General features: G+C 43.8%; 1 protein-coding gene across 5 annotated transcripts in view; it reads left to right on the forward strand.

Annotated features, from left to right (window-relative positions):
• GRXCR2 (glutaredoxin and cysteine rich domain containing 2) overlaps positions 1–18,488 on the forward strand; it is a 166,839-nt gene that overhangs the window by 122,390 nt on the left and 25,961 nt on the right. Inside the window, exon 2 of one of the 5 annotated variants that reach the window (XM_084883177.1) lies at positions 1,566–1,633. The exons of the other annotated variants lie outside the window; for them this stretch is intronic. The gene's annotated coding sequence lies outside the window, so the exon portion shown is untranslated. The remainder of the gene's footprint in view (positions 1–1,565; positions 1,634–18,488) is intronic. 5 annotated transcript variants of the gene reach the window in all.

Raw genomic sequence — 18,488 nt, forward strand, 5'->3', positions numbered from 1 at the left:
TCAAACCCAAGTAAAGTTTGTAGTCTGGTTATTGTGTCATTGTCAATTTTCTACTTATAATGTATTATAGTTATCCTAGAGGCCCAGTGCACAACATTCTCGCACTGGGAATGGGTGTTCCTCACCTTGGCCTGCGCCCTCAGCCTTTCACAGTCTGGGAGCTCTTGGGGGATGGCGGAAAGCCAGCAGTAGTATATCCTTAGTGCTGCCGCTGAGGCAAGAGAGGCTCTCACCATTGCGCCAGCCATCAGCCTGGCTTCTGTCTAAGAGGTGCGCCCACTGTGGGAGTGCACTGACCACCAGGGAACAGCTCCTGTGTTGCGCATCTGCCCACTGGTGGTCAGTGTGTGTCATAGCGACAGGTTGTTCCACCATTCGGTCTATTTGCATATTGCCCTTTTATTATATAGGATAATGCATTATAAATGATATCATTGAGGAAAGATTGGGCATAGGTACAAGGAACATCTTTGTACCATTTTTTGCAACTTCTTGTGAGTCTGTATTTATTTTGAAATAATAAGTAAAAAGAAAAAGAAACCAGTAAGATATATGTACAGTCAAAGCCTTATATATCCTTACCCTGAAACACCACTCCTAGAAATTTATACTAATTAATAGATATACAACCAAGTATGTTCCTCATATGATTACTTACAATAGTGAAAAGTGTAAAAAAATCCTTAATGTCCAAGAATATGGAGTGGGTAAACAAATGGTGAGATATATGCAGGATGGGACAAAAGTAGGTTTACAGTTGTTCATATGGAAAATAGTACATTAATAAATAATAACATAAGAATAAACTGTTTTGTGTACTTACAACTGTAAACCCACTTTTGCCCCACCCTGTGTGCATTTTAAATACACTATTAAAAATTATAGTGGAAAAAAATTATAGTGCAGATGTATATTTAATAACATGGGGGACATTCACAATTAAGTGAATATAGAAACTTACAAGCCATATGAGCCCAGGTTATTTAGGAATGATACATAGATATGTAATGTTGAGACTAGAAAAATGCTTGCCAAAATTTTAGCAAGTTATTTCTGACCCCTAGACTTATTAGTTGATTTAGTTTTTGTTTTTTTGTTTTTCATTTTGCTTATGTGTATTTGGAATTTTTCTACAATAAAGATCTGATTGGTATAAGAAATTTTCAAAGATAAAAATAGCTTATTATAGTTGAATAAAACATTTACAAAGGGGGAGTTATATCCTGTAACACTAATAGCCTATGCATTACAGTTGAAAATACATCTATTCAGAAGAAAACTAAGTTGCAAAGCTCTGAAACTGCTGTAAGTAGATGTTAATCCGTAAAAGGTACTGTGCCTTCCAAAAGAAAAGGGCTGTGATCAGTCACTTTTCTCCTAACCGGTTTTCCTCCTCTTTCTTTACGGTGTCCTTTCTGATGAAATCAGTGAATGTTTTGATTCAAAACCAGGAGCAGGATACAACCTTAATTCTTCTTATTACTTAAACTCAGGGCAAGTCTGTGCAAAAGCTGAAAATTTGCCTCGGCTCTTTGTTAACCACAATCTTGTACTTTTGATCACAGGTGGAGAAGTTGCACAACTCAGTAATTCCTTAAATTCCCTGATTAGTCCCAGGAGTCTCCCTTCATAGGTAGGTCTTCTAGAATAATGTGAAATACATGAGAAACAAGTATCTTCCTCTTTTTTTTTTTTTTTTGGTTAGGAATTAGAATTATTTTCCTAAAACTAACTGTAAGTGAACTTGTCAAATCAATTGAACATTTTTGGGGCTCTGTATTAATGCTAATTATGTAATTCATTCACTTGTCCTTATACACTGTGTCTCTCTCCACATAATCTCTGTGCCATGTCTGTGTTGTTCACTGGTGCCTGACACAAGTAAGTTCTTGATAAATATTTGCTGAGTGATGAGAATAACTCATTTGTGTTGGAATTCTTACTGCATTCCTAGGGAGAAAACTTGGGACTTGGAATCTGTGGACATACTTTGGAAACTTACTTTACCACTAACAGTGCTGTGACCGTGGGTGCTCAATACCTCTAAGTCCCATCCATAAAAGTAGTACAAGTAATATGTACTTCTTGGCTTGCCATAAAGAATACCCTTCCTAATACATATTGGTAGCACTTAGAACAGTGTCTAGTGCATAGAAGTTGCTCGAAGGATATGGGTTGGCCATATCTGAATTCTTCTTTTTGTCCTAGCTGTGATTGACCTCTTTCTGCTATTGTCTCTAAATTACTATAGTGGTTAGAACATAAGGTCTGGGTTCAGAAGGCCTGTACCATTTTAGCAAATAAGGGTGTGACCTAGATCAAGTTAATTAAACACTCTGTACTTGTTCATCTGTAAAATGGGAAGGATAATACTAGTAATAGCACTTACTGCATAGGATTATTGTGAGCCCACACTGAGAAGTTGCTTATAAAATTATTCAAAGACTGTGACACAGAGTAAGTGCCCAGTAAAGGTTAGCTAGAAGCTTCTACCAGGCCTCTTATTACCTACGAGAGACCTGGTGCATGGATTTGTGCACATTGATTAGAAGGTGGCCAGTGGGGCAGGCCTGGGCGAGACAGGCTGGACATGCCCTGGAGCCAACCTCTCACAGTCCCTTCCTGGCCAGCTGTGCCTGGGGCAGCACCGAGGCTTGAAGGTCATCTGTGGAGTGAGCGGGGTCCCTCCAGCAGGTGGGGTTCCTCAGCCTGGCCTGCAGGGATCAGGGCCAAAACTGGCAGTCTGACATTCTCCTAGTGGTCCCCAAGTGTGAGAGAGCACTCTGCAAAGTTGCTGTTGCTTGGCAGCTCCTGTGTTGAGCATCTTTCTCCTGGTGGCATTGCATGTCATAACTACTGGCTGGTTGGTTGGTTGGTCAGTAGGCCAATTGCTTAGGTGTATATATATATATATATATATATATATATATATATATATATATGTTGTATTGCATCTAAAGTACAGTTTAAAACTGAGCCCAACTCTTAGCTTCTTTTCATGAAGGACTTACTCATTCTGATTCAGCCATTTTATAACTATCAACTCACAGACTAGCTGCCCAGATGTTTATGTGGTCTTGGGCATTGCAGCACCCTGTAGAACTTTAAGAGTGGGTAGGATTGGCTATTATGTTAGAAAAAGTAACAACAATTACCTTTATTTTGTGTCATACTCTGTGCAAAGAACTATAACTTATTAGTACCCTCATCTTAATAGATGAAGAGATAGAGGCTTAGAGAGGTTATGTTTTGCTCCAACTAGTGCATGGAGAAATCAGGACTTAAGCCCAAGCAGTCTAAACTCTTAATCATTTGCTGTATTTATTATATAAACACAAGTATATTTTACTCAATACCTTACTGCAATTTTGATCCTAGATTTTCAACTTTAGTTCCATTCAGTAGTACCCAAACCTTAGAAACATAAATAGCCTTCACACAGTAACATCATATTAATCTATAAGAAACAGAAAGAAAATTATGGAAGAGAAAGGGAGGGAATATAAAATAACAAGAAATGCCAAAAAAAATTAAATAAAGACTAGTCAATATATTTGGATAAAAATTCCTTTGTTTTTTAATAACAAATGGAGAATCCCATAAATATAACCAGAAGTATTATCTCATTTTGTTTTCGTACCAAATTCATGACTGAGTTAATTTTTCAGCTAGAATTCTGAAGTATGTTTGGTCTGCAAGGTCTAGCTCTTCCATTTGCAATATTATTTTTGTGGTAATCAACTACGGGTGGACTAGGAGGATAGGAGTATGGTTGTTGAAGAAGAGGGCTCAAATAGTGGACAGTTCATTTCTTGATGCCACTCTCCAATCTCAACCACTCCTTACCCCTTAGTTAGGGCTAAAAATGACTTTAACTCTAAACCAACACCAGCATTGTCTTTTGAAAATTTTAAATGATGTTTAAAGTACTTTTACTCAGTACTTTCACATTTAATCTGTGAGAGGAATGCACACAAAGTATATATAAGGGCTTTTACTGTTATATTGTTTATAATTGAAGATAAATGAAGCTAACCTAAATATCCACCAGAAAGGGATTGGTTTCATATATACCGTAATGTAGTCATAGAGAGGAATACATAACTATAGTTGTATGTATTAACATGGACATAATGGAAAAGATAAGATTGTAGGCAGTGGTGATAATACCCATAGAAGGGTTTTGTGAGGATAGACATCAATGATTGCAAACTCAAATGCATGTGGGGACCAGACTGGTTTTGTAACTGGGTCAGGTAGGGACTATGACAACCTTGAGAGAACACCCTATATAAAAGCAACTAGCATCAATCACTCAGCTTCAGCTCATCATTGCTAATGGGGTGGAAGATCTTTGGATTTTCCAAGAAAAGCTGTAAATCACAATATTTTTCATGCTCCTTTGTGATAGTCTATTTATTTGTGTGTCACCTTCAAAGCTCTATGAAAATCTCTGTTATAGGAATCTTTTGATCTTTATTTTGTGGCAACTAATCAAAATATTTTCAAAAATGTATTTTATTTGGTCATCTATGAATTGGACTTGTCTTGCAGGTTCATTGTATACCAGTACTCCTAGCAATAGCTATCTCTGGAGAATCATATTATGGCCAATATCAGAGTATGGTCTTATAGTGTCTATACTGTACACTGGTTTATGTTTGAGGTTGTTGTTTTCTTGACCATGGCATGTACCAGTTTATTGGTGGAGGTAAGGCGAGGGGTTAGGGGCCTACACCCATGAGGAATGAGGGCGAGTGAACACATTCTGGACCAGATCCTGGAGGTAGGCCTTTTATTGGTCCCAGGTGAAGGAAAGTGGGTAACTGTTGGAAATGTACAAATCCACACTGTTCTCCAGTGAGGAGGCACCCCTAACCTGAGGTCAGTAGAGCCCCTGAGGCACATGGGGACAATCTTGATTGTCAAGAGCCACTTGATCCACCGCAGGTCCTAGGGCCACAACTCGTAGCATGGTAACTATCCCTTCCTTTGGCCAAGGTGATCAGATCTGCCCCTGAGGGCACGGGGGCAACTGGACTCCTTTCTTGTCCTTGGTGACCTCACCATGGAGCCCATGACCACCCACAACCAGTCTCTGTGGGTGTGTCCCAACCTCTCGGCTCAGAGCCACTGTCCCTCCCTCCACGGAGCTAGTCCCACACCCGCCCCTCCCGTACCTTACACCCCAGGAGGCACTGTCATGCCCTGGTTAACACTTGGTAGCTCCAGTAAAAGGCAGTCACCTCAGCCTCCCTCTCCCTGCAACTGTAGCAGCTATGTGGAGGGGGAGAGACTGAGAGACTGTAAGGGGACCCAGAGCGCAGCCTCTGCATCTCCCACCTGCGTTAGCACTTAACCTCACTCCCCCCAGCACCTCAGTGGGGATTCAGGGGGCTCCTAGTTTGCACGGGGAGCAGGGATGTGTAAGTTGGCCCCCATCTGGGAATGGGGCCAAGACCATGTCCCTGAGCAACTTATCCAGAATGTTTCTGGGCACTGGTGTCTGAGAGTTATCCAGAGCGGGAAAGCCCCCATCTCCTGAGGTCACAAACTTGTAGTTCTTGTGTCCCCCGTGGGGGTCCTTGCCTCGTACTTGGGCTACAACATTTCCTTCCGGTTCAGAGTGAACCGGAACTTCCTCTTCAAGTGGGCACGTGGTTTTATTTTCTCTGGAGTGTGGGCCCAGGGCCTGCAAAATGCCAAAATCACTGCACAGGCGGAAGTGCCTGCAGCTCTGGGTCCCTGTGACATGACACCGGGCCAGTAGGTTCTGTGGCTTTTGGGCTCCGTGGTCCGGTGTGGAGCATGCAGAGTGCTGGGCTACCCACCTTCCGGGTTCAGGTGACTCTGGAACTAACCATGCAGCAGCTCCCCTCCCCCAGCTTTCTGACTACTGCTTTTATAATTAAAAGATACCAAAACCTGCTTACACTGGCCTGATGCTAGGAAGGTCTGAACCAAGTGAGTTTCCAGACCATTCAGACTGGAACTGGCTTCAGGATTTGGGCTCAGCTCCGTTGTTTTGTTACTCATCGCAAGAACCGTGTGTGTGGTAGCCACCACGGGGCTCATGTAAATGATGTTTTGGAGCAGGGTTTCTGCAGCCTGGAGATATTTCTGGCCATGTTGATCATGAGTCCCTGGGGAAAGGAAGCAGTATTATAATTTATTATTATTTTTTAACCCTCTCCTGAGGACACACTTTTATTGATTTTAGAGAGAGGAAGAAAGAGAGAGGGAGAGAGAGAGAAACATGGATGTGAAAGTGAAACATGATCAGTTGCCTCCCACACCTGTCCTGACAGGGTATCGCATGTGCAACCTGGGTAATGCCCCGACCGAGAATCGAACCCATGAGATTTCCGTGTCCAGGAGGATGCTTCCAACCAACTGAACCATAACGGCCAGGACTGGAAGCAACATTTTAAGGGTGTTGGGAGAGAACTGTCATATATCTCATTTCCATGGTGTACCCTGAGCTTGTGGGAAAATGAATAAGTGATCATCATTCACTTATTCATTCATGCAGCAACGGTGTTTGGAGTGCTTACTGTGTGCCTGGTCCTGTGTTAGACCCTGATGACACAGATACTTTCAGTGCGTTCAGTGACTCAAAGTAAACAGACTCACAAAGTAGTGTGAAAAGGAGTGTGATGAGGCCAGCACACGGTGCCTTGGGAAACCCCACTAGAAGTCAGGGAAGACTTCCTGAAGAGGTGCGTTTTGAGGCATTGGGCTGAGTTTTGAGGGATGGTCAGGAGGAGTTAGCCTGGTAAAGAAATGGAGGGGGGATTCCAGGCTGAGAGACACACACGGGTGCCAAGAAAGGTATGAAGGCGGGGGAGGACCTGGGACTTTCTGGGAACTGTCTGTACTCTGCAGAGCCTGAACACTGAGTGCCTGTGGCAGGGAGGGGCAGGCTTGGGGTTGGAGTGGAGGCAGCCAGCTGATCAGTGCGTGGTAGAGCAGGCAGGGGCTCCTGGGCTCCATCCTCTAAGAGCCTGAGAGACAACAGTTTTTGTTGTTAATCCTCATCGGAGGATATTTTTCCATTGATTTTTACTGACAGTGGAAGAGACAGGGAAAGACACAGAGAAACATCGACATGAGAAAAACACATCAATTGGTTGCCTCCTGCATGAGCCTCAACCAGGACCTTGACTTCCAGGGAGGAGCCTGCAACCAAAGTATGTGCCCTTGACTGGAAATGGACCTGGGACACTTTGGTCTGTAGGCCAATGCTCTATGCACTGAGCCAAACCGGCTAGGGCAACAACAGGTTTTAAGCTAGGGAGTTTTGGGGCTGTTTTATATATTTGTGTAAACAGATGCTTTTCATCCAGAGTTTTCATTTTATAATCCATTGATTCTATTAACAAAGAGGGGAGCTACTGTATTTTTAGGTGGAAAGAAGCAGCAACTTGTTTTAAAAAAAGCTCTTCAAAATGATGGCTGAGTAACTCTAGTTACTATTAAAACATATTTTAAGTTTTATACTTCCCCCCATTGCTTGATTTTAGAGATATTTCATGACAAGCCATCGACAGCGGGCAAGTTAATTAAGCCAGGGGTTTGGAAGGTTGCTGGTAAATTCCAAGCCAGTTTCGAGGGTGTGTTTGTGTTCTGTGTGGGGAGTTGGTTACAGGCATCCATAACATTATGGTAATCCTCAACGAATATTGCTACGGTTCCAACTGGCAGTTCATCCCCTTCCTGGTATCATTACCCACAAGGGCCTTGTTTCCCCGAAAAAGTAGATGAATGCTCAGTTAATAGGAAGAGACTGAACTTGTTCAGTTTGGTAAGAACTTGACTTCCCTGTTTATCAAGGGAAAGGGGAAAGTTGGTGCTTTTTGAGAGAAGAAGAAGGGTGGGGTAGGAGGAGCCGGCTGGGGTGACTGGTGAGGCTGTAAGAAAGCCCCACAATTGCTGTCAAGGTCGTTTTTCACCGCTGGAGCAGGTGACCTCATTTGCTGCTGCTATCCATTCATCCCTGCCACAAGGACACGTGTAAATGCAGTGAGGAATTTAGAGAATTCAGATTTTACTCTGCTGTGTGCTTAGCTGTAAGAGCCTGGACAAGTTGCTTACCCTACCGGATCAGATTTTAGGATGTCTACTTGGCATGGGCTTTGGTGAGGATTAAAGGAGATGAGATATTTATGTATAGTGACTTGCACAGAACTGATGTGCAAAAGATGTTAATTTCTTTCCTTGACCCTGGACTGAAGCTACCTTTAATTGGTTTCCAGGGGAATAGCCATTTGTCTCCCTGAAGCTCAGGCTTCCTTTTCACCAGTGAAGAAACACATGTTAAGAGAAGCGGTAACGTGGGTAGCAGAATGACCCGCATTCCAATCCTGGGGTTGCTCCTCACTTTGGACAGGTGACTCAATATTTTTGAGACTTACATTTCTTCTCTGTAAAATGGGAGCAGCATTGCCTCATAGTTCCTGTACCTCCCACAGGCATTGTGAGGACTCCGTGAAGGAAGGCAGTGTTCTCAATGAGAATGCCCCAGCATCACCCAGACAGCTTGTTCAGAAAGATTGCTGGAGTCCATCCTCAGGGGTCCTGCTTCAGTCAGTCTAGGATGGGGCCCGCGATTTTGCATTTCTAACCAATTCCAGTCACGGCTGATGCAGTGGTCCCAGTGCCTGGCACACAGGGAACACCAGGTGGATGTGAGCTACCCTTGTCTTTCAGGGCAGAGATAAAATATTAGTTACCACCACCTGGCTATCATCCTAACTTTAGGGCTCTTACTTTGGCTATGTCAAATAATTGCTTAATTTTCAATTTATGTAGAACTAATATAGGCAGTGAGGCTCAGGAGGAATTCAGTGTTCTAGGGGGTTCAAATCCACAAGTCATTACTGCTGCAGGACATCTGTGTGACCCAGACACAGGAATGAGGGGCCCAGACAGATTCGGTCCCTATACAGTTGTATCAGCCTGGCCCTCTTGAAGCATGCCTGAATTAAAAACAAATTTCCAGAACGTTCTCCTACCACACAATACTCTATTGGATGTTGAGAGCATGCTTTGGGGAAATCAGGGAAATGACAGGAGACTCTTCCTTAGGCCAGATGCTCCTTTGGTGACTTGTAAAAGTCCCATTGTCCCCAGGGGTTTTAAGGATGTAAAGGATGGCTCTTCCCTCTGAGGAAATCATAGGCCCTGACTCTTTAGAAGGTGGATGGCAAAGATAAGGGGCACGGTGACACCTCTGTCACTTAATGAGCAGTCTGAATTGCAGATGGAAAATGAACACCTTCTCCTTCTCCCACCCACCCACCCAATACTTAAACTCACCATTGGCATTGTTTTTAGAGCAACTGAGTCACAAGAAATGTTACCCTTTGAGCACAGCCAGGGGTGGGACTCAGTGTTACATTAGGATTAAAAGTTTAGGTTCTGGGATCAGATAGATGGGCCCATCTCCTCACTTCCTGTCACGGAGAGTGAGACCTCAGCCAGTGATCTTCTCATTCCCTTATCTAACTCCCATTCTCTTATCTAACCTGAGGGCAGAAAGAGGACTTATTCCAAAGGGTTCTTGTGAGGCTTTATTAGGTAAGCATGTGAGGACTCAATACATGACAGCTGTTGTTACCATGGGGGACTCTAGGGTTGGGACCTTCTTCTGTATGGCCTCCCTGATCGGTTACTTTTCCAGAAGTACCCAGCAGTGATCAGTTGGGTTGTGGGGCCTAGATTCTCCACTTCCTCCATTTGTTTTTATGACTTTGGACTGAAAGAGAAGGAATGAGCCTGTTGCATGGGGCCTGGGAACGAAATGGGGACACAGGGATAGTGGAAGGTGTATGAGGAGTCTGACCCTGCTTGATTTCAAGAAGTGATTCTCAGCCCCTGTGGGGCAGAGGTTAGAGCCATAAGCAAAAAGACCTGTTCTCCCCAGGTGATGTGGGACACTCAGTAGCTCAGAGGCTAAGGAGACCAAAGAAATGGTCTCCTGGGACTACTGGCATTCAACCAAGGGATGGTCCCTTATTTCAAATGAAGACTAATGAAAGACAGGCATGGAGACAGGTGAAGGGAGGAGAGATATTTGGGGTTTTTCCTGGGAGGCCACTACCTGCCCGGAGGCTGGCCCAGTAATCTGATTAGAAGGTGCCATTGGGCCAATCCTGAGGATGCTATAGGAGCCTCTCTTCTCTCCACTGAAGTGGTCCTTTACCTCCGCTGCCACCCACACCATGAGCTTCTAGCTCAAGGACTGTGCTCTCTTCTCTTCCCAGCATAGGGCCTGCCACAGAGTGGGGATTCTGTTCGGGTTTATGGAAGGATTCAGAGTGAGTGGGAGGGCATGCGGGTTTGTTGTTGTTTGTTTGCTGTTTTAGGGAGGAGGGGATAATGGTCCTTGTCTGTATACAGCACACTTACTCTCATTCTCACACCTCTTTCCTTTGTAAATATCCTGAAAGTAATCCACAGCTCTGAACAGGGAAACACACATTCCTGGGTCTAGAAAACATGAGAAAGGACAGTAAGAATTACTTGCCTTCCTGAGCCATTTGTGCTTTGGTAATAAATAACCGGGCAAGAAAGGAAACTTGGGAATTGGTTGCTGGTGATGGGGTGGGGTGGGGCAGTGGGAAAATTCGGTGGAGAATTTGTCAGTCTTGACACAACTGTATCGTTCTGTCTGACAGGAGATGTCCCTTGATACTTCCAGCCCTGAAAATAATTGCATTTTCTAAAAGGACAGGGAACTTACCAAATCAATCTGATGATGGCTCCTGTTGTGGTTAGGGTCGAAACATGTGATCTATGTTTATTTCTGAATGTGATTGTGATCCTAAGCCAGAGAACTTTATGGTTGTATGTTAGTTTCCACTGTTGCTCCCATAACCTTAGGAATAGTGACAAGAATGCCATCAATGAAAACAGTGCCCTTTCTCAGAGGATTTGCTCTATGCCACCTCATCTGTACTGTGTCTTATTTCTCACAACTCTATAAGGTCAGCCATAAGCTTGACCCAATTTTTTGGTTGAAGAAACTGAGGCTTGAAGGGTTTAAGGGATTTCTCCAAGGTAACACAGTCAGTCACCTTAACCTGGACTGTGCTTGAATCCAGGTCTGGTAGCTATGTCCATGCCCTTCTCTATTCCTGAACTGCCACCTTGGAGAAAAAGGCAGAGTTTATGATGAGATTATACAGACCTGCCTCTGAAGTATTTTCTAAGCAGTTCAAATAAAGCACTTCAAAATACAGATCATGTGCATCTCCGTGACAAGAAATCCTCCCCCCTCTCCCCGCAACACCTCCCTTCAAAGGCTCTTAGACTCTTCCCAGGGTTCAACCTGGGGCCTGGGCATGGAAATGGGACCAGAAAACAAAAGACCCCAAGGCCTGTAACTGATCACGAATGAAACACACTTCCCCAGCCTCACAAGATGTCAGTCGGATCCCCTTTGTTCTAAAAGCTCTGGTTTCACAGAGCATCAATTTCCGCTAATAATAAGCTTTTTAATTCTTCATTCAACGACAGCCCAGTCTTGAGAATTCTTATGATCTCTGTTGCTCATCCAGGATGACAGACACGCGCACTGTGAGTGTGTTATTTTCCTTCTTTTCTTTTCCTGTGCTGTCACACATGACTCCCATGCCAGCGTAAGCAGGGGCTCTGAGCAGCCTCCCCCTTTCCTCTGCCCTCGCCTCCCACACAGCCACGCACAGCTCTTTGTGTTCTCTGTAGAGCATCATCTGCTCCTCTGTGAATAAGCTCCCTCTTCCCCTCACCCCCTCCTTGGTGACTCTTGAGTCAGCTGGGCATGCTGTAGGCACTTACGCGTGGGGGGTAGGGGGATGGGTATTTTTGACTGGTTGTCTGTCTGAACTAACATTTATCATGCATCAACTGTGTTCTGGGCATGTGCTGAGAGTTTTGGACAGATTATCTCATTAGCTCCTCTCCTCATCTGGGTGAGTTGGGTCCTGGTGATAAACCCATTGTATGGGTAAAGAAACTGAGGCATAAGGAGGTGTCCAAAGGCATATAGCCTTCTAGTGTCTAGTTTCTAGAGCCTGTCTTCTTAACCAGGACTCACTGGCTTGAGGTTGTTCTGGAAACTTCTGTGTGAAAATTGGAGAGTGTTGAGAAAAATCTCTGACCCAAAGACCCTAGAGCAGTGGTCGGCAAACTCATTAGTCAACAGAGCCAAATATCAACAGTACAATAATTGAAATTTTTTTTTGACAGCCAAATTTTTTAAACTTAAACTTCTTCTAATGCCACTTCAAAATAGACCCGCCCAGGCCATGGTATTTTGTAGAAGAGCTACACTCAAGGGGCCAAAGAGCTGCATGTGACTTGCAAATTGCAGTTTGCTGACCAGTGCAGTGTTTCCCAAACTTTTGACATATGTGTACCCCTTCTATAATTTTCGTAATGCTGAGTACCCCTCGTACTCATGAGAACTTAGAATTAGGCGCAGCTAAGCACAGTGCAGTGCATATCCCCACCAAACTTCGGTGCAACGCGTACCCCCACCAAACTCTTCCCGTACCCCTGAGGGTACGCATACCACACTTTGGGAAACACTGCAGAATCAAGGTGGACAATAACCTCAGGAAAGTTTAGGTCAAGCAATAACAGTAACTAGATGGGTTTACAAAACATCCACGGACCTTTAAGATGACCCACACTGACCAACCATTCTCTACCTATAAGGAGAGCTCAGGAATGGCCGAGGGAAATGGCCCGTTGCCTTCATCTGTCACCTCCTGCAAGACCTCCTCCCAGTCATGTGCATCTATCCCACAATTCCCTCTTACCATGGCCTTTACCAGTTAGGTGGGGAGCCCTTAGGATAGCAGTTCTTAAGATTTCAGGTAGGCCAGGATTACTTAGGAAACTTATCTAGAATACAATTTCTGGAAATCCCAATTCAAGAGGCCTGGAAGAGGGACTCGGGGTTTTAATTTTTACCAAGCACCTTTGGAGATCCAAATGTAAGCAGTCTCCAAGGCACTATTTAATAGTAACCACTGCTTTGCCCTGGCTGGTGTGGTTCATCTGGTTGAGCATTGTTGTCCAGTGCACCAAGAGGTCGCTGGTCCAATTCCTGGTCAGGGTACATGCCCAGGTTGATGGCTGGATCCATAATAGGGGGTATGCAGGAGACAACAAATCTATGGATCTTGCTCATTGATCTCTCTCTCTCTCTCTCTCTCTCTCTCTCTCTCTCTCTCTCTCTCTCTCTCTCCCTCCCTCCCTCCTTCCCTCCGTCCGTCTCTGTCTCTGTCTCCCTCTCTTTCTCACTTCCCCTCTTTCTCTAAAATCAATAAAAACATAATACATAAAAAGAAAAGTAACCACTGCTTCTCAGACTGTAGCATTGGACAAGGAAGCAAAAAACACCAGCTGGTCAGGGCTGACTTGGCCTTGCCAGTCTTTCACAGATGGCTGGGTGCATAACGGTAATCCTGTGACCCCAGCATCACCCGCTTGCCAGCGCCCTGTGCTCTTTACCTTAGCTGCTGGGGAGATGCTGACCAGGAGCTGTGCATCTCATCTGATGAGCTTATTGTAGGAGCTCAATAACATTTGTTATTATTTTTAAATCTTCTTACCTAGGATCAAGATTTTTATCTTCAGGTCTAAGATCTCCTACCAAGGGATTCTCTAACCTTTGAATCCTCATTTAGATGAACTGAAATGACCAGGAAAAAGGAGGGAAGAGATACGACACTAAAGACAGGCTATAGGGAGTGCTGCTTGTTTAGGTGTCGGCACAGCTGAAGTTGCTCCAAAACGTAGTTTCCTCTGATTAAGTTATGCTGGAAGCCCCACCTCCCATAGAAGCTTCTCTCCCCCCCAAACCCCCCTGCAAGAAGAGGAGTGGCCACCCATCCTGTCTCAGATATGATCTCCTGCGTGGCACTCCCAGTCTTTACGCTCAGTTGAACTGCTGTTCAATGTCAGGTTGCTAGCTCCAACAGGTTAGTAATAAACCTCTGAACAGGTCTGGTCTGCAGTTAATCCCTTGATTTTCCTTGGTCCATGGCATGCTTCTAAAACCAACTCTTCCGATGTCCAATAGACTCTGCTAGGACAGGAAACACATCTGGAGGGAACAGCATAGAGCCTGCTACATAGAAGGAGCTCAGTAAATGTTTGTTGGTTGAGTAATCATAATTTTGTGAATCCACAATGATTTTTTTTTTTTTTTTGAGGCAGTTGTCCCCAAATGAGATTCTTTGAGCTGGACTAGTATAAGGCCATTTAAAATTTCCCTCTTCTCACAAAAAAAAAAAAAAAAAGAAAAAAAAAGAGGAGAAAATGTAGGGCAAATTTGAAGAACCTCCTAGGGCCTTGATTTGCTCATCCACAGAATGGAGATGTGGCTTTTGATGGACAGGTGGATGCATATATAGGTATACACACATTATTTCAAATTTAGCTTAAATCTTAACTGCTTTATCTAAAGGAAGTCCCTTGGCCTCAGCCCTGTATGAGTTCCCTTCATAGCACTTTTCACAATCCACAGTGAATTGATTTATGTGTGTTTTGTGTTATCTGCCCCATTAGATTGTAGGTAGGAAGTATAGTTACTTGTTAACATGTATTACCAACATGGCAGCAGTGGAGAGTATAGAGTTGATATATTATTGCTTCATTATTAATACTTACATTACTTTTATGGACAGTGGGGAAGCTATTGGAAAGGAGGAAAAAAGAAAACCTCTGAGCAACAAGGCCCTCTTTGCTTGGTTAGCGGGGACTTAGATTCACAAAGGTCAAGCCGCGGTATGGGGGTGTTGGGCAAGAGACTCATCTTCCAGCGAGAGACGGCATGTGTTTCAATGCTTGTTAATTTATGTTCAGCTTCCCAGTTTCAGAAGATAAAGTTGGGCGCCTCTTGTGTAATTTCGATTTATTTTAGTAATGAACTCAGTTGTCATTTTCCCTCTGGAATGATGTTATTAAAACAAAACAGACAGAGACTCGCTTGTAGGTACAACTGCAAAGGAATGAAATGAACTTTGATGTACAACATGAGTCCCAATATTGGTTCAGCCATGACATGCTACCTGGAATGAGTGAAAGCAATGGGAATCTCGTTAATCCTTACAATTTAGCACCAGCCTCCGGGAGAGGAGAAGATCATGTCTGATGGTCCTGTCCTCATAGCCTTGTAAATGCGCAGGAGAGGGAAATTGATGGGGGAGCCAGAATACTTATCCCAGCTCCTCTGTCATTTGCGGATAGATCTAAGACAGAAGAGTATTGAAAAAGATCTATAGGAGTAAAGTGAGGCCACCAGTCAGAAGGCTCAGCTAGGCAGCGAGAATTATTAGTACTCAGGCCTTCCCCTTCCATGTATTGAGCATCTGTGTGCTAGGCTCTATTCCAGGCATTGGAGATCGAGTGGGGCAGAGGCCAGAGTCCTTGTCTTCAAGGAACTTACATTCTAGTGGGAAGAGAAAGACAGTAACCAACTGAGTAAGTTAATTACTTCTGCAAAGAAGATGGAACAGGGCAATGTTATAGGGAGCTACTCTGATGAGGGTGGTTGGTGGGGACTGTTTTAGTTTGGTGGTCAGGAAAGACGTCTCTGAAAATTGGAAATGGGAGTGAAAAGTGGCCATCTGGGTGGAGGTAGCTGCACAGAGATGGACGTTCATAGCCTCTCAAGCTGAGGACCAGAAGAGGGAAGCCCTGCTCCTGAAATGAGCTCAACATTAGGAAACAACCCAAAGACCCTTCATTCCCTTCCAAACAGGGAAATACAAATAATTAACATTTCCACATTCTTTACTACTTACCAGCGATGCTCATGATGCCCAAGCAGTGTGACCTTAGACAAGTTATCAATCACTCTAATTGACAGCTATAACACAGCAGTAACAAGGACCACATGCCTCACAGCCTTGTTATGAGAACTACACATGATAGCAATACATGCTAGCAACTATCAAGTACTTATTACATATGGGGTGCCATGCTAAGTGCTGCATATATAATACCTTATTTAACCTTCTTGATAACTTTCTAAATAAGGCAAGAAACATTATAATCCCCATTTTGCAGATAAGATCACTGAGCGTAGAGAGGGCAAGTAGGTTGCTCAGGGTGACCCAGAGTTGGGATTTGAATCCAGATGCTCTTCTTCCAAAGCCCTCATCCTTACCCCACATCTTCCAGAGGCACAAGCCCTAGAACAGTGCCCCGGCAGGTGCCTTGGCCCAGCCCCAGTGTGTGGCAGCTCTCCTTGCTTCTGGGTCTGCCATTACCACACACATTGTCTTTCTTCCACTTCCTACCAACTGTGGGTGATCATAGACTCTGTATTTTAGATTGTGACATTTGGACCTCAATGATTTGCTGTAGAGCTGGAGTTGGAAGCCAGATCTTCTGATCCCCAATCCTTAGGTCTTTTCTCTACACTGTGACTCCTTGGAGTTTTTGCTTATTAGAAGTAAGCATATTTTGAAAGGAACCCTCAGAAATACACACTGAATTTCCTTCAGTAGATCCAGCTGTGTGCAAAACAATAGGTTCAATTTTCTTCCTTAATACTGCTTCTATTAACATTTAAAACCTTCCTCCATATTCATTGTTCCTATTTTAAGCGGAAAAAAAATTGTCAGAACATTTCAGTATTCATCTTGAAATCCATCAGAATTCTGAATTGACACCTCCTCAGCCACCTGTGGCCCAGGCTCGCTCTCTGTGCCCGTGTTGCTCCTCCTTGTGTCCGTTCCCGGAATTTCCAGACTTCTCGTATTGCAACCTTAGTAGCTAGTGAGTTTTTGTTTGTGTTTTTGACCATGGACATTCCTTCCTTCTTGGATTTCTTGATCTGAACTTTAAAGTTGAAAAACTTAAAAAAACCCAAAACAAACACCTTTTCTTGGATAAGGTTGTTAGAATATAGAGTCAAATCTGAGCTCACAGCCTTGAAAGCAATTACAGTTACACATGGGAGGGAGAGGACGGGACAGAAGACACTTACAGCAGCAAGAGCAACCTCACGCTTGTCTTCAAGGAGGCTGGAGCTCCCTGTGATTTTCCTCTGGGCTTGGAGCAGATTGATAGCTTCAGTCCAGACTTTTCCTTTGGACTTGAGACTCTGGGCAGAGACCCATGTTTGGACACAGTTTGCTCCCTGGGTTTGGAATCAGCCAGGCTGAACTCAGCTCCAGTCACACATGCTCCTTGGCCTTTGCTTGTTGAAACCAGGCAGCCCAGGACATGTCTCTGAACTTTTATAAAATTTTTGTAGGGGAGAGGTACTTACAGACAACACCTGAGACCTCTGGCTTCATGTAATGCTCTGCTTGATCTGAATTTGTGGCTCTTTTGGCAATTTAAGAGCAATTTTTGTGAAATTTCCCAGAACGTTTTGTTTCCTCAGGCAAAAATGGCTTTCCCTGCATGAGCAACAGTTGAGCGTCAATTGTGGCCTCTGACAAATCAATAAATCTAGGTAGGAGGCCAGATTCTTCATGTTCACTGTGTGCATCATTCTCTTCCTTCCCCTCTCTACCAGAGAGCGTTATAGGCTGTTCATTTCTGAGAGAGACTTTAGAGTTTGTTTGGTCAACTGATGATTTTAGAAATGAGGAAACAGAGGCCCAGAAATTTATCCCAAAAGTTTAATACAAGGCTAGATTCATCTGTTGCTTGTATAAGTTTTTATATAGGTTTTTTTTAGTTGGTATACATTTTGAAAAAAATAATTAAATATATGCGCAGAAAATCTAGCACTCTTGTTGCATTTTCCCACTAACCTGGACAAGCTGCTAGTAGAGAGGCTTGACCAGCCTGCCATTAAAGTCTCTGGCCAGCTGATTGTTCTTGCCCACTTGACCTGATCCGCACCTCCCCAGACCCACAGACTTTCCCACACTAGACTGTGAGCTCCTTGTGTGCAGAGCCCTACTTGTCTGTGTCACAGCTGTAACCCTATCTTCGAGCTCAGTGCTCAGAAATTAGGAGGTGCAAAGTACAGATTTGTTTAATCCAAGCAGCTCTTTCCTGTCCTCTGGAGTCATTAGTCCATTTCTAGTTAGTTGTGGGACGCAGCCTCAGTTATCTCTCTTCCCTGCAGGTGGCAGTATTCAACGGCTTGCACTAGCCTTGCTGCTTTCTGAAGCAGTGGTTCTCATCCCATCACACACAATGCATGGTTTTAGTAACAGCAATTTCATAATACATCTTTATTATTCTGGAATAATAGATTAAATAGTTCACCTACAAATATAACTTCAAAAACCATACAACATCCTTGCTCTAATAAAAAGAGAAATAAAGGGTAAGTCATTTTGATAATAAAACAAGTATTTTAACAGCAAATGCTTGGGTGTGATTTCCCTAGAAGATACCATGAGCAAATCAGATGCTGTGCCTATGTCTAGGATCTCTGTGAACACGACAGCTACAGATGCTGTCTGATTGCAGCAGCAGCATTTTAACTGTGAAGTAATTGTCCAGAATGGTAGACAATTCTT

The sequence above is a fragment of the Pipistrellus hanaki genome (genome assembly GCF_964339955.1).
Source record: "Pipistrellus hanaki genome assembly, chromosome: 5".
Taxonomy (NCBI): domain Eukaryota; kingdom Metazoa; phylum Chordata; class Mammalia; order Chiroptera; family Vespertilionidae; genus Pipistrellus; species Pipistrellus hanaki.